The 15,716-nt window shown below is 45.1% G+C and overlaps 1 long non-coding RNA gene across 1 annotated transcript; it reads right to left on the bottom strand.

Moving 5' to 3' along the window:
• Nucleotides 1-692: 692 nt before the first annotated feature.
• On the bottom strand, nt 693-7,386 carry LOC131499310 (uncharacterized). Its single transcript, XR_009255798.1, has 3 exons — nt 7,304-7,386; nt 1,488-1,617; nt 693-1,063 (listed from the first exon to the last, which is right to left on the bottom strand). It is a non-coding gene; the product is annotated as an uncharacterized LOC131499310 (long non-coding RNA).
• Between the last annotated feature and the right edge of the window lie 8,330 nt (nt 7,387-15,716).

Raw genomic sequence — 15,716 nt, 5'->3', positions numbered from 1 at the left:
TGACCCTGATCAGCCTGAAGGAAGTACTGGACAGGCTGTCTTTCCACATATATAGTCCACCTGTGGCCTGCCATTTGATAGCTGTGTGGACATTGTCCCAGGCCTCTCGGAGATAAGAGAAGATAGGCAGGGGGTGGGGATCTGGCTCAAGATGCTCTGGGGACCCCCACCATTGGGTTTCCCAGGTGGTTGAATTATAAAATCTTTGCTCTAGGCACGTTAAGTTTCTAACAGAGATGGTAGACTTTCTCCCCCACTGGGCAAGACAGTTTTTCCCAATAATTGAGCTTTTGTGGAGCCAAACCCCAGTAATAGGACTGGGGTATTCTGCTCCACTGTAAGGTTTGCAGGGAACTAATTCTCTAGCCTCCCAGGGCCATTGATTCTTCATGTTGGTACCAATGAACCATCCTATCCTATCCACAAAGGGAAGGTGAGTGCTATTAGAAACCTCTCGGGGCGCCTGGGTGGCGCAGTCGGTTAAGCGTCCGACTTCAGCCAGGTCACGATCTCGCGGTCCGTGAGTTCGAGCCCCGCGTCAGGCTCTGGGCTGATGGCTCGGAGCCTGGAGCCTGTTTCTGATTCTGTGTCTCCCTCTCTCTCTGCCCCTCCCCCGTTCATGCTCTGTCTCTCTCTGTCCCAAAAATAAATAAAAAACGTTGAAAAAAAAATTAAAAAAAAAAAAAGAAACCTCTCATCACACTCCCAGCTGGCCAGGGTGGCCTCTGCCAATCCTATGGTGAAAAGTAGAGCAAGGATCACAATAACAGCGAGAGACACAGGGTGACAGCGCATCACAATAAGGAAACAGATACAGAAAATACGGACAGTCTATTTGTTCCACCGGACCATCGACTCCTCAGGCTTTTGCCATGCGTGGATTCGTCAGCTTCCAGAGTAACTAAAGCAGGGCTGCAGTCTCCCAGAGCCTCTGGAGTTGCAGATTGCTTCTTCTGTATAGTCAGCTTGCACAGCCTTAATAGACCAGGAATGAACTCCCAGTTTTGAGATGCTGGCTTCACTCTGCTGTGGTGAATCTAGGGACCCACCTCGGCCACCTTTACTGCAGGAGGTGTGGACAATATGACAGTGAACAGGCCCCTCCAGAGGGGTTTTAGGGTTTGGACATTCCAATCCTTCACCCAGAAAGCATCTCCTGGTTTAAAGGGGTGAGCATCTGTGGCCAGAATTCACAAGTAATTGCTCCCTAACCCAGTGGTGTAAGGTGGTTAGGGTAAAGCCAAAGACGTGCATCTGTTGCTTTAAGGTTATATTTCCTACCTCATTTAGATCCCCACTTATGCCCTTGATAATGGGGAGCAGGGAGGGCGAAGGAGCCCATAACGATTTCATAAGGGGAGAAATCTGTCTGCTTCTTCAGCTTCCCATTTGCATCTGCAGTCTGCCTTCCTGAAGGTCCCTTATCTCTCCCTACCTAACACTAACCTTTTCCCTATTTATTCTTCCCCCTGGAATAGGGCCCGTACCTGCCATTAGGGAACAGGGATGATGACCTTACTGGCTTCTTCAAGCTGATAAGGGACGATGTGGTGGTACAGCAGTTAGAGTTTACCCAAGGGTCGGTTGAGTGGCCCACGGTATGGTTCTACAGGAAGGCTGGCAGGCATGAGGTGGCATAAACATTAGCAGACACAAAGAGAAAAACACAAAGATTATACTGACCAACAAGATGGCATCTTAAGATAATGTCCCCAGTTCCCAAACCAATCAAACAATCCAGGAGAGACCCTGACTTTGTTCAATTATGCCTGAATGCCATCTATCAGTTCTAAGACTCTGTGAGAATCACCGGTCATATTAAAACAGCATGTCAGCGAATCTCTCATAACCCAGATGATGGAGGAGCAGTAAGTAATCATGACCTGAGTCGAAGTCGGACACTTAAGTGACTGAGCCACCCGGGCGCCCCCAAGAGAGCAGCTCTTAAAATTTCTTGTCACACATGAAACCTTGGTAACTGTGAGGTGGTGGGTGTAACTAAACTTACTGTGGTAAATGTTTTGCAATGTATACATTTATCAAATCATTAAGATGTACACCTTCAACTACTATAATGTCATATGCCAGTATCTCCGTAAAACTGGAAACAAGTTAAATAAGCAGATTAGTAGAATCTTAGGCATGAGGGTAGGGATAGATAAAGAGTATAGAGGTTTCTTTATGAGGTGATGAAATATTCTATGATGGATAATGGTTTGCTTCTACCTACATATGAATTGGTTAAAAACCTATCAATTTTATGCATTAAATGGGTGAAATAAATATGCAGCATGTATATTATATCCAAAAAAGTTGTTTAAAAAGAACCCAAGGGGCACCTGGGTGGCTCAGTTGGTTAAGTGTCTGACTTCAGCTCAGGTCATGATCCCACAGTCCATGAGTTTGAGCCCCACATTGGGCTCTGTGCTGACAGCTCAGAGTCTGAAGCCTGCTTCAGATTCTGTGTCTCCCTTTCTCTCTGCCCCTCCCCTGCTCATGCTCTGTCTCTCTCTGTCTCAAAAATAAATAAAAACATTTAAAAAATAAAAAAAAAACAAAATAAGAAATTCCTACATAAGAAGGCCTAGTATTAATAACAAGTATCAAAGACTGCATAAATTCAAGTTTTAATTAAATTCACACATACACACAGGTAAGCTTCCAATGGAAGTTAGGATTTAACTTTCTCCTCCATTTTATTTTGTGTGATAATACAAAAAACAATCTTGAAAAGAAGCACATAAGTTTTGTCAAATAAGACATAATTATCAGTGTGAAATAAGTTCAACAGTTTGATGATGAATGAAGAAAATGTACAGATAGTAAAATCTGTATGAGGTGTCTCCAAAGAGAATCAATGGAATGGATATCTATACATCTATTTTTGTGTTTTTTTTATATCTAAAGATCTAGAAATAGATAAAGGTTTATTATATATAGAAATAGATCTCTCTCTCTCTCTCCCTCCCTCTCTTTCCCTCTCTTTCCATAGATAGACAGGAATATTTCTTTAATGAATTGGCTAACACTATTGTGAGTCCTGGCAAGTGTTAAGTCTATAAAGAAGGCGAGCAGGCTGGAGACCCAGGGAAGAGCTCATATTGAAGCTTGAGAATCAGAAGGCAGTGTGGAGACACACATAGGTGAGTGGGAAGAAGAACCTCTGGAAAATACAGGCAATTACTATATTCTCTAGAATGGAGTGTCTAATGAGTCATATGGGTTTATTTGGGTAAAACTTTTATTTAAACGGATTTAAGTTGGAATAATGCAAATGACTTTTTAAAAACAGTTAAACATAATCTTATAAATATTGTGACTAACTGTATGAGAATATATACCATCTCTTCCACAAAAGATACAAAGTCAGAATTATGGTAGGATGGACACATTTAATAGTATAATCAAGAATGATACAATGTGTGCAACTCAAGGGTAAGGGGCATTGCCACTTTAGGGCAAGATGTGTGGCATGAAGACGTGGAGTGATATAGTTGAGTAAGAAAGAGGGCACAGGGACAAATGGAGCTGCACAGAGCCTGGATGCTTGAGGTCACAGAGCCACAGGGGAAGACAGGACGGGATCTGTGTTAGTTTCCTAGGGCTGCTGTCACACATTCCACACCTGAGTGTCTAAACACACTGAGAAATTACTGTCTCAAAGTTCCGGAGGTTCTTAGAAGTCTGAAGTTGAGCTGTTGGCAGAGCCACACTTTACTTCAAGAATTGAGTCTTTCCTCTTTCTAACTTCTGAGGACTGTCAGCTATCCTTAGCCTGGCCTGGCTTGTGGATGCATCACTGAGTCTCTGCCTTCATCATCACACACCGTTCTGTGTGTGTCTAAATTTTCCTCTTATAAGGATATCAGTCAATGAGTTAGAATTGACCCAAATCCAGGATGACCTTATTTTAACTTGATTACATCTGCAAAGATCTTACTGCCCAGTAAGGTTACAATTACAGGGTTAGGACTTGAGCATATTTATTTGAGGCACACTATGTAAGCCACAATAGGCACTAGGTAATTAAGTGTCACTGAGAGGTTAAAGTACACTACAGGTTTTGAGGTTGGGGGTGGAGTGTATGCAAGGACATTAAAGAGATGAGGGATATGTGTATTGAGGAAGTAAGAGGGTAAAGGAAATCATGGGAAGGAAGGGGATAATGGATGAGGAAATGATTGGCAAAAGGGAGTTAGGAGGCAAGGATGAGTAAAAGGCATACAAACCTTACTGCTTATGAAGGGTTATAGAACATAGGGATGGAAGGGAGATAGTTACTGGTGAATGGAGTCCTTAGAGAGTATTCAGTGCTCTAACCAGAAATAAAGGGTAGGAAGAAAAGACGATGCCTGAGGAACATAATGGGTACAGTGAGTTAATGTGGGTGGAGGCAGATCATCAGAGCTGGGAGAAAAGTGGGTACCAGAAGTCTAAAGGCCCATGAGAAAAAATCAGGGAGTGTAGGGTTAGGAGTCATGGGTGCAAGATCACGAGGAAACTAAGGACTCATGATAAGTGAGAGCTGGGACATTGAGGGTGGTAGACATAAAAGACAGCATAGATGGGCTGAAGTCATTGAAATGGGGGCCGGAGAGGCAATATAAATGGCAATGGAGGAGGAAAAAATGGAGGATGGAGGAGTTGAGGGCCATGGCAGAGAAAGAAGATTGGGCTGAGGGTTCTGGGATCAGATAAAACAGAGTTTATTGGTATGGTGGTCTAAAATGCACCTGATGAACTTAGGTGAGCAATGAAGAGAACTAGGAGGGTCATTTGTGGGGAAAGAGTTAGGTTTCATGGAAATCTAAAGGCCCTAGGGGTGCAGAGATTGAGGTAACAATGGTGATAGCGAGGGGTGAGGAGGAAAATGAAGGTTGGGGTAATGAAAATGTCATGTGTACATTTGGAGGTCCTTAATTCATTCTCCTACTCATTAATATTTTCATTTGGACTTTATTCACAATTGTCAACAGTTTCGAATTTCAGTCCATGAGGTAATAACCTGACTTCTATAAAATACCCAGTAATCCTTTCAATTATATAGACGGTAAAGGAAAACGGGTGGAATTTTGAGTGAACAGTGAGACTCATTATTTTCTCTCTACTGTGGGGATACCATGCACAAAGTGTGACCATGGAGGAGACCACGTGGAAACCACAAGAAGAAAATGGGTTATGCCCACAATTTGTATGGTCGTGAAAGTGACCTGATCTAGAGGTTCCCGAGAAAATTCATTGCCTCATGAAACTTGATTTTACCAACTAAATGTAGGCATATCATTAATTGTAAAATGAAAATTATATAGTGTAAACTTATAAAATAAAGCAAATTATACTTTAAGTAAAATACTTAAATAAAGTAAAAAGAGAAAAAAAAAACGTTACCACCATTCGAGAAAAGTTTGATCTTCAGACATAACAGTTTGTCAAGTTGAGGTGGATCCTCCCTCTTGTGCAAACTCAGAGTGTATGTGCAATCGCATTTGAAATTGTATAACATACACCAGCAGTAAAATATTTTCTCCTGGGTTCAATGTTTACATAAATATTGTCATATCAAACTTACTGCCAATCAAATTACTTTCCTTAACCAATAATATACGAAGGTGATATTTTCACACCAGTAGAAATGGATCTGCTTCATATCCCAAGATAACTGTTAATTAAACCTCCTCATTGGAACACTCTTATTTATACATTTATATAATTGAATGTATCTGTCTCCTGCTATCACACACATCATGAAATGTGCATCTTTGATTTGTACACATATGACTTAACTGGGTGGTTCTGAGATAAGAGATTGTTGCACCACCCTGACTGTGCGTTCTTACCATGAGTGGACAATTTCTAAATTACCATGTTAGTGGATTAAAAAACAAACAAACAAACCTGTAATATATTACCAACTATGGTTTCACTGTTAAAGAACTCAGATGTTAAATAACTTCTCTATGGAAGCTATAGCCTGAGGTGGCTCTAATACCTTGATAGTCTCTGTAAAGAAACCACAACGTAATTCACGGTCACTGTACTGGACGGAAGAAAATGAACTGAAAAAAATTAGTCAACTAGGTCTTCAAAAATAAGGCAACTGTTTAAGGTATATCCAATCAAACAATTTCCTTGCTTTGCTTCCACATCCTCTTTAAAAACCTTACCCCTACCTTCTACAGGTGGAGAATGCCCAACCGTCTGAATAGACAACTGGTCCAGTGAACTCTTGAAAATCTGAACATACATCAGATCGTCATTGAACACCACACAGCATCACCTTCCATTTTGACCACTTTTTTTACATGCCCTGAATACCTTGCTCATGTTGTGGGCTTAAGAGTCACTGTGACATCTTTTCCTGCCCGTCTTGGCCCACTTTTGCACATGCGTGCTTAAGACACCAATGAAACACCTTCACTTGCCCAGACTTCACTCTTGGTAATAGCTCCGCATAGTGCCTGTGCAGATTCAGTTTCCAGAGAAGTGCTGCACATGCGCACAGAGGACTTCCGGCACACACGCCGCTTCTTGGGGCCAAAACCTGCAGTAGTGTGCTCCTCCCTTCATCAGCCCAGGTCTCCAGAGCGTCAGCATTAAATTCCAGCTCAACCAAGCCCACACACCTGAGTTCATAGTTCAGGCAACCTGGGGGCACAGTCCATGGAGAGATCAATCCTCCCTCTGACCCATGTTGTTATTGCACCCAGAGGTTTTGATGCCCTCTCATGTTTCTCCTTTTCTTTCTGCCAAAACATCACACATGCGCACAAACAGAACACAGGTGACCCATCCCTCCATCGCCACCGCCACCCAAGGAACTGAATCCGGCACTTCCCACAACGCAGGGGACCCTGAGCAGACCGCGAGCAGGGACTGGCCATCCAGGATCACCCTGTGTAATATGAACACATAAGGCGCCCATCAATCCCACCTCCAGCAGACCTTCTGATGCTCCTGCCCCCAGCCCCAGTTCCTGTTTCATACTTCGGGGCTAACATTCTGGGCACAGAGCTCAGCTATCCCAGAATTTGCATCAGGAATAGTCCCTTTGCCTAAATGGGGCCTGCAGAGCCTAACAGAGAATTATCCCTTCAGATTTTGTCAAAAATGACCCCTTAGACCACGAAATTGCCCTCCACGGCTCCACTGCCAGTCCCTGATCCTCCCTTCTCAGACAGCTCAGAGAAGTGAGTTCCTAGCAGCTTCACCTCCTGGGTGACCCAAGTTGGCATTCATACTTCGCTGACACTCAGACTCAGATAAAGGAGAGCAAAGGATTTACAATTTGGGAAGTCACTTTCACCTTTCTGGTTCAAACAGTACCTCCAAGGTAACACGTCTGCAAACCATCTTCCATTCCTGGGGTGTCCATTGATTTTTCACACATTAAAATAAACCAAATACATAAATGCAAATACATAAATACATCAGGTTTCCCTCAGAGCCCCTAATCTACTTTTCCATTCTGTCCCCCAGTCTGCTTTCTATATTTGTGCCCTCACATCCAACATTATTTTTAAAATTACTGATAATGAGAAAGAAGAGAAGGACTCTCTACTCCCAGGAAGGCATACACAGAAACCAATCCTCCTGGAAAAATGAACACATACCACCTGATTCCCCCGACTTTAGAAAGATTAACTCACATCTTGTATGTAAGATTCCCAGCACAGTGTTCTGGACACAGTGTGTCCTCATACACCTGGGGCATGTAGTAGATACTCAATAAACATCCCTTTGATGAATGAGTACATCTTATTTACGCCAAACAGCCTCACTCAGACACCACTGCCTTATTTAGTCCCTTTCCAATTTGCAGGGGATTTGCAGAGAATGACATCTTCCCAGAAGCTGTTAGTAGTTTTCACACTGGGAATAGCAGTGTTTGTGTTGAGATAGGACAGTTGGGTGTAAGGGACTCAGGTGTGGTCTTCTGCTTTCTCTAGCTTAGTGCTACTGGAGATGAAGCTTGGGGACGGTAACCTCAATGCTTGTTAAAAACACAAATTAATCGGCTTCATCCAGATCTAAAGAGTAATGATGTCTGAGTATGGGAACCCAGAATCTGTTTTTAAAGGGAACCTCAAGGGGCGCCTGGGTGGCTCAGTCGGTTAAGCGTCCGACTTCAACTCAGGTCACGATCTCGCGGTCTGTGAGTGTGAGCCCCACGTCGGGCTCTGGGCTGATGGCTCAGAGCCTGGAGCCTGCTTCCGATTCTGTGTCTCCCTCTCTCTCTGCCCCTCCCCCGTTCATGCTCTGTCTCTTTCTGTCTCAAAAATAAATAAACGTTAAAAAAAAAAAATAAATAAATAAAATAAAATAAAATAAAATAAAATAAAATAAAATAAAATAAAATAAAGGGAACCTCAAGTGATTCGTATATACATGAAAGTTTGACAACGCATGTTTAGAAAAGTCGTTCTCAGCATTGGTTTCACACTGGGATCCACTGTGTAGTTCTAAAACTACAATCTCCTGTGTCTCAACCCTATAGTCCTTAGTCCCTGATGAGGCCTAGCATCAATTAGGTCTTAATGAAGTGGCCCAATTATTCCACTGTGAGTCCAATGTAAGCAGTGAGGCTCCCAGTACATTTCTGAGGAAAGAGTACCAGGTTTTGTTAATGGGGAGGGCTGTTCTGTATAAGATTTGATAGGGGAGCATCAGCCTGCCCCACATTTCTGATGTTGTACCAGAGTCTGTGTGTGTCTCCAGGAGACAAGTGTACCCCAAAATTGGAGAGGATTGAATCACATTGGGGCCTCCAGTTAAAAGTTCTCTGTGTGTACAAAATTTCACATCCCCCCGAAAGCAATGGAATAGTACTCAGGTCACATACACCCTCACTGTACATGGGGAGGCTTTTGGAATTCACTGTGAATATCATGGAAAACACTGGCAAAATCGTACTGAGTACAAAAAACTACCCAAGGCCATGTAACATCTGGCGGCTGTGAGAGAGGGTGGTGCCCTCTAAGTCTCTCTCGAAAGCTGTCCTGATATCAAAGAAGGCAAAGAAGTGTGTGTCTGTGTCTACTGTATGTACGTCTGTGTGTGTCTGTGTGCGTCTACTATGTCTGTGTACGTGTATAAGTGTATGCGTATCTGTGTGTGTGTGTGTGTGCGCCTATATCTGTGTCTGTATGTATGTCTGTGCATGTGTCTAAGAGTATATGTCTGTGTGTCTGTGTCTTTGTGTCTATGTGTGTGCTGTGTATATGTGTCTCCCTGTGTATGTATCTGTGTGTATGTCTGAGTGTATGTGTCTATGAGTATGCGTGTGTCTGTATGTATGTCTGTGAGCTGGCGTGTATGCGTATCTGTGTGTCTGTGTGTCTATGAATGTGTGCATTGGTGTGTGTGTGTATAAAATCCATTCAGTGGCTCACCTTTCGATGGGAAATACACTCCAGAATTCTGGCAGCTTCCAGGATAGCGGTAGGAGCTAAGATGGGAAGCCATGCTCATTCTTTCCCAAGGCCCATCCGTAATTTCCACCCTGGGAGAAATGGAAATAAAAGTCTCCACTATTCAGTTCTGCATTGTGGACAAGCCAGTATCCCTTTCAGGAAAGAAAAAGATACAGACAGCAGAATACAGAGCAGAATCAGAAGGCAGCAGCTCACATTCAAGTAACATTCAAATGACCAAAAGCAGAGTAAGTAGACACCAAAAAAAGAAAGAGAGAAAAAAAAAAAAGGAAAAAAATCTAAAAACAACAAATTCAGGCATCTGAGCCCATGTAACGTGGTACAAAGAGGTCTGAAATAACTGGGTACTGGTTCTCAGTGCCACCAATCGGATCAGTAAGCGTGGGCAACTCTGGTACCCAGAGTCCCAATTTCCTTACCTGCAACATGGGCATGTCCTTCTCCGCCTCTGCCTGCAGAGTGTACTGGAAGGAGGAACGATCTGAGAGCCAAAAGATCTGGGTTCTAATCCCACCCAATCAGCCCGGTACCCGATGGCAGGGTGAGTTAGCTGGGCTCCCCAGGCTTCCACCGCCTACCATCCTGTGGCAAAATGAGGTGGACCAAACGAATAATCTCTAAGACTCCTTCCAATGCTGATAGTCCATCAACCACATGCCATCCTGCAATGCTGGGTATTGATCCCAGACTATGGATGCCATGCAAATGCTGCATATATGGCAACATTTTATCTGCTTAAAGCCAACCATAATTTTGTTTTTTAGCTAAAACTATTCTTACTCAAGCGTGTAGAAAAGTCCCTGTGGCTCATTGCTCTAACCCTAGCAATCAGACAACACTCCTCAATTGCCTTTCTACCCAATTCTGGCTATGCCTCAAGTGGGAGGAAATCTCTCTCTCTCTCTCTCTCTCTCTCTCTCTCTCTCTCTCTCTCTCTCTGTTTTTATATAAAAATAGAATTTTCCGGGGCGCCTGGGTGGTGCAGTCGGTTAAGCGTCCGACTTCAGCCAGGTCACGATCTCGCGGTCCGTGAGTTCGAGCCCCGCGTCAGGCTCTGGGCTGATGGCTCAGAGCCTGGAGCCTGTTTCCGATTCTGTGTCTCCCTCTCTCTCTGCCCCTCCCCCGTTCATGCTATGTCTCTCTCTGTCCCAAAAATAAATAAAAAACGTTGAAAAAAAAAATTAAAAAAAAAAAAATAGAATTTTCCTGGGGGCACCTGGTGGTTCAGTCGGTTAAGCCGCCAACTTTAGCTCGGGTCATGATCTCATAGTCTGTGAGTTTGAGCTCCACATCGGGCTCTGTGCTGACAGCTCAGAGCATGGAGCCCACTTTGGATTCTGTGTCTCCCTCTGTCTCTCTGCCCCTTCTCTACTCATGCTCTGTTTCTCTTGCTTTAAAAAATAAATACACTTAATTTTTTTTTAATGGAATTTTCCATCAGGCAGAGTCTATCTCTAAATCCCACTGTGAGAAGAGCTCCCCTGGAAAAGGAGCTGTCCACATGCCAAATCAAAGTGGCCAGTACTTCCAGGAACATATCCTGTCACGGTGCAACTCCACACGGCTGCAAGCCCCAGGTCTGTGAGCAGAAATGCCATTTGCTCCATCAATAATGATGTTCTCACCAGAGTCAGGCCCCACAGGCAGCTGGCCCTCCTCTCACACACCCGGAGCCCCACTGCAGGGAGGTGGTCCTAAGACCTAAGGGAAACAGCACTGAGACATTCTCTCCTCTGTTTCCAGAATGAGGGGCAAAGGAATGGAGGGGGCAGGACGAGGGGGCGAGGGGGATGACTTTGTTCCTGGAAACTAGAATTCAAATCCTGCTTCTCCTAAACCCTGAATCACCTCCTACTCTTCCAATAGATGAGTGTGGTGGGTAAGAATTTCCATATATGGAGAAGTCTGTTCTCTCCTCTGGTACTTGAAGAACATGGACCCACATAGGACAGAATTCCTTACTCAGAGTAGACAATTAACCCCAAAAGAAGTGGAGTCTTAACTGCCCCACAGGATATCCTGTTACAGGAATATGGCATCTCCAGCCCAAACAAGGAAGTGACTGGGTTGAAAGGCTTTACATTGACCTGAGGAATGGGCCTTCTAGAATGCAATGACATTTATGAAGTCAGTCTGTTAATTCAGAAGAAGGAGGGGGTGTTATGTGGGGAAGACGTACCTGAAGAGGTCACCACGAATCTAGAGCACAGTTCTTCTAATGGCAGATGACCCCTAAAACTATCCTCACTCTTGGCCCCAATTCCCTGACTCCCTTGGGCCAGGAATCCCCCTGGGAATGTAGTTTTGCACTAGTTATTCACAGAACTGACACCAGGCAGAAAAACCCAGAATAAAACCAGACTTTCAGGAGAACACTGTAGAGGGGGAAGGAGGGTTGAATGCTCAATTTAATTTGTAAGCTTACTTGTGATCAGAAGGTCCTGACAAGTGTTTGATCAGTAAAGTGAACCAGTAAATCCAGTTTGGAGCATATCTGGTCTAAAATGTCTCCAGATGGAATTAGCAGAAGAGGAAGGAGAGATGAAATGCTGGAAAAACTACAGTGCAGGTGGCGAGGGGTTGGCTCAGAGGAGGGAATCTGCATCTCTGCTTCCAAGTGGCTCTCTCTCTTTTTTTTTTGGGGGGGGGGGAGAGAGAGAGAGAGAGAGAGAGAGAGAGAGAGAGAGAGAGAGAGAAGGCACATGAGCAGGGAAGGGACAGAGAGAGAATCTTAAGCAGGCTCCGTGCTGACTTAGGGCTCAAATTCACCACCTGTGAGATCATGACCTGAGCTGAGATCAAGAGTCGGATACTCAACCCCTGTTCCTGATGACTCTTGACAATCTTCCAGCCCCTCTGCTTATACAACTCCTTCACAAGCTCAGCCTTCCTGTTCTGATTTCACACCCTCAACCCTAGTCACATGTCCTTGTGTCTGAAATCACCTAGTGTGTGAGCACACCTTTCATTTGTAGAACTTTCAACCCTGTTTCTGTGATTACAGTGCATGTCTGAGTACCCTTCCTATGCTCAGATGCTACAGACTGGATCCATGGCTCACAGCAGCTTTTCCCAAAGCACACTGGAACTCTAAGCCTAAGAAATGTCTTAGGGGGATTAAGAAAAAAAAAAAAAAAAAAAAAGGAGGAGGGTGGGGACTCTCTGATCAAATAACTTTGAGAAACAAACCTCTTGGGAGGTCACAGTGTGCATTAGGTTACTAAAGGCTCAGAGAGTCCCATGATAAAAATACCCATTTAATTTTGTTGCGCTTGGACTTTACCACACTTAGTTGGCTACAGGACCTTTTTCTAACAGAATAGTCATAATACTCTGGGGAATAGGACCCCAAATAATCACAGCATTCTAAGGGACATCACATCTTGCCCAATATATATTCTATTGCACCTCTCTTACCGGACTGTGTGTCTTGTTTAAAAGCAAGGAGCCTGGGTGGCTCAGTCAGTTAAGTGTCCTACTTTGGCCCAAGTTATGAATTCATGGTTCGTGAGTTCAAGTGCTGCATCGGGCTCTGTGCTAACAGCTCAGAGCCTGGAGCCTGCTTTGGATTCTGTGTCTCCCTGTCTCTCTGCCCCACCCCTGCTTGCACTCTTTGCCAAAAATGAGTAAACATTAAAAAAAAAAAAAAGGGGCAAGGACCTTGGGGCACCTGGGTGGCTCAGTCAGTTGAGTGTCAGACTCTTGATTTTGACTCAGGCTGTGATCTCAGGCTGAATCCCTGATATCAAATACCTGCTTGGGATTCTCTCTCCCTCTGTCTCTGCCCCTCCCCCACACTCTCTAAACAAACAAACAGACAAATAAATAGCAAGGACCTTTTCCAAATCATCATGGCACCCCTGAGACACAGCAAAGTGCTTTATAAACTGCAGGCCAATAAATATGTGGTAAACGAATGCACTAAACCCAATCATCTCATTTCCATGATGAGAAAATAAAGCCAAATATGTCAACACAACTTTCTCCAGATCTTCCTAAGTGTTTAAAAGGATGTCTTAAACAAAGAAGGTGCTCAGTGGGGCACCTTGGTGGCTCAGTCAGTTGAGCACCTGACTTCGACTCAGGTCATGATCTCAGTTTGTGAACTCGAGCCCAGTATCAGGCTCTCGGCTGTCAGCACAGAGCCTGCTTCAGATCTCCTGTCCCCTAGTCTCTCTCTGGCCCTCCCCTGCTCATGTTCTCTCTCTCTCAAAATAAATAAACTTAAAAAAAAAAAAAAGGTGGTCAGTAACTCTTGCAGAATGGAACAAAATAGAACAGAATAGCACAGAAGCTCCTCAGCTAAGCCCGAAGCCAGAAGTTCTCAAAACACCATGACTCCCTATGTCCTTCCCCTCTCCATTGCCCAAGTCAGGTGTCAGCCAGAAGAAAATGAAGATGACAAATCAGAAAATGAAAGCCATGGGAAAACCAAAGGTCCTTAGGGATGGAAGGGGGGGAAATGGTGTTTGCAGACTGAAGGGAGTCAACAGGACCTGTCTGTGTCTAATTTAGACTTAACTTCAATGCCTAACCTAAGACCTGGCCCTTCCAACAAACTCCCATATGAGTTCCAGTGCATACACAACTTAGTGCTGTACTGTACCACTCTCATGGCAGAACCTTCTTCCTTTTTTTTCGTTTATTTTTGAGAGAGAGAGCGCGCGCGCAAGCACACGCACACGCGCAAGCACACGCACACGCGCAAGCACACGTGCACGCCCTCATGAGTGGGGGAGGGGCACTGAGAGAGGAGAGAGAGAGAGAGAGAATCCAAAGGAAGCTCCACATTGTCAGTGCAGGTCCCTACTCAGGGCTCGAATTCACGAACTGTGAGATCATGACCTGAGCAGAAACCAAGAGTCAGACTCTTAACCGACTGAGACACCCAGGCTCTGGGTGGGAGGCCTGCTTGGGACTCTCTCTCTCTCTATCACTCCGCTGCTTGTGGTCTCTCAATAAAAAAAAAAAAAAAAAAAAAAGGAGTTCATTGAACCAAAATTTCTTGAGCACATAGCATCTCCTCTAACAAAAACGGTGGGTGTTTGTTGAGTCACTACCATGGGCCTAGACTTACGCTCATTTCTTGCACTACCTACACAGTGAAATAATACCAAGTTTCTTGCCAGTGTATAGGACCTGCTAAGGACTTTCCCGTCAATTTCTCATGCTTAACCTGCATGAGTCAAGGAGCACGAGAGGAGCTTTGGAGATGGGAATCTGATTCTCATTCTGTCAGTTAAAGCCGAGCACCTCATGGGAAAGCTCTTCACCCCTGAACTCTTGCCCACATTCTGCAAAACAAGCCTAATTGTTGTGACCCATCTCTCCCACAGCAACTGAGAGCTAAGTAATAAAAACAATTGTAAAATTCACCTACCACATAAAAAAGTGCTATGAAGGCGATGCAATACTAATGACTTCTGTGAGATGGGGGGCTTTAAGAGGGAAGGAAAAGGGGCACCTGAATGGCTCAGTCAGTTGAGCATGGGAGTTCGGCTCAGGTGAGTTCAAGCCCCACATTGGGCTTGCTACTGTCAGCGCAGAGCCCCGCTTGAGATCACCCCTCTCTCTCAAAAATAATAAAAAAACCAAACCAAAACAAAACAAACAAAGCCAAAACACCTTTATCCAATTCGTTCCCCCCGATTTATCTTGGATCAGGTTAAGCACCTCAGTTGACTGAGCGGTCGTTAAGGGCTGGGACTGGGCCCCACCGGCCTCTCCGACCCCACACCCAGCACAGCGCTTGGCACACAGTTGGTACTAGAGAAATGCTTGGAGAAAAGGAAACAGCACTTGGAAACCATCTATGTCAATTATGGCTCGGCCTCTAGTAAGTGACTCCGGGGAGGCCCTCCTCTCCGGGGTTCGAACGACTAGCTTCCCAGGCTCTTTGTACCAGAAGAGCTCCAAGTGGCTGTGTGTGGCCCGCCCCCAGGACGCACAGGAAACCCAGGGCGGAGTGTGCAGGGGCACTCAGGGAAGGGCTCCAACCCCGCCCAGACCCAGACTTCCGGAAAGCTCGGGGTCCCCTCCGCCGTGCGTGCATCCAGTGCTTGCGCCGCGGCCGGCACTTGCGCACCGTGGGCCGGGGCTATGCGCGCGCTCCAAGCTCCGCGCTCCTGCCTCCCCGGAAGCCCTCTCGCCGGAGAAGGGCCGGGGGTTCCCCGGGCGCCCCCCAGCGGAAGGTGGTGGGGAAGAAAGAAGGATTTGCAACAATACCTCGGGGAGGAGGCGGCCGAGGCGGAGGCGGTGGCAGCTGGAGGCGGAGGCAGAGGCGAA

The sequence above is a fragment of the Neofelis nebulosa genome, chromosome 17, assembly GCF_028018385.1.
Source record: "Neofelis nebulosa isolate mNeoNeb1 chromosome 17, mNeoNeb1.pri, whole genome shotgun sequence".
NCBI lineage: Eukaryota > Metazoa > Chordata > Mammalia > Carnivora > Felidae > Neofelis > Neofelis nebulosa.
This window is presented reverse-complemented; position numbering and strand designations above follow the sequence as displayed.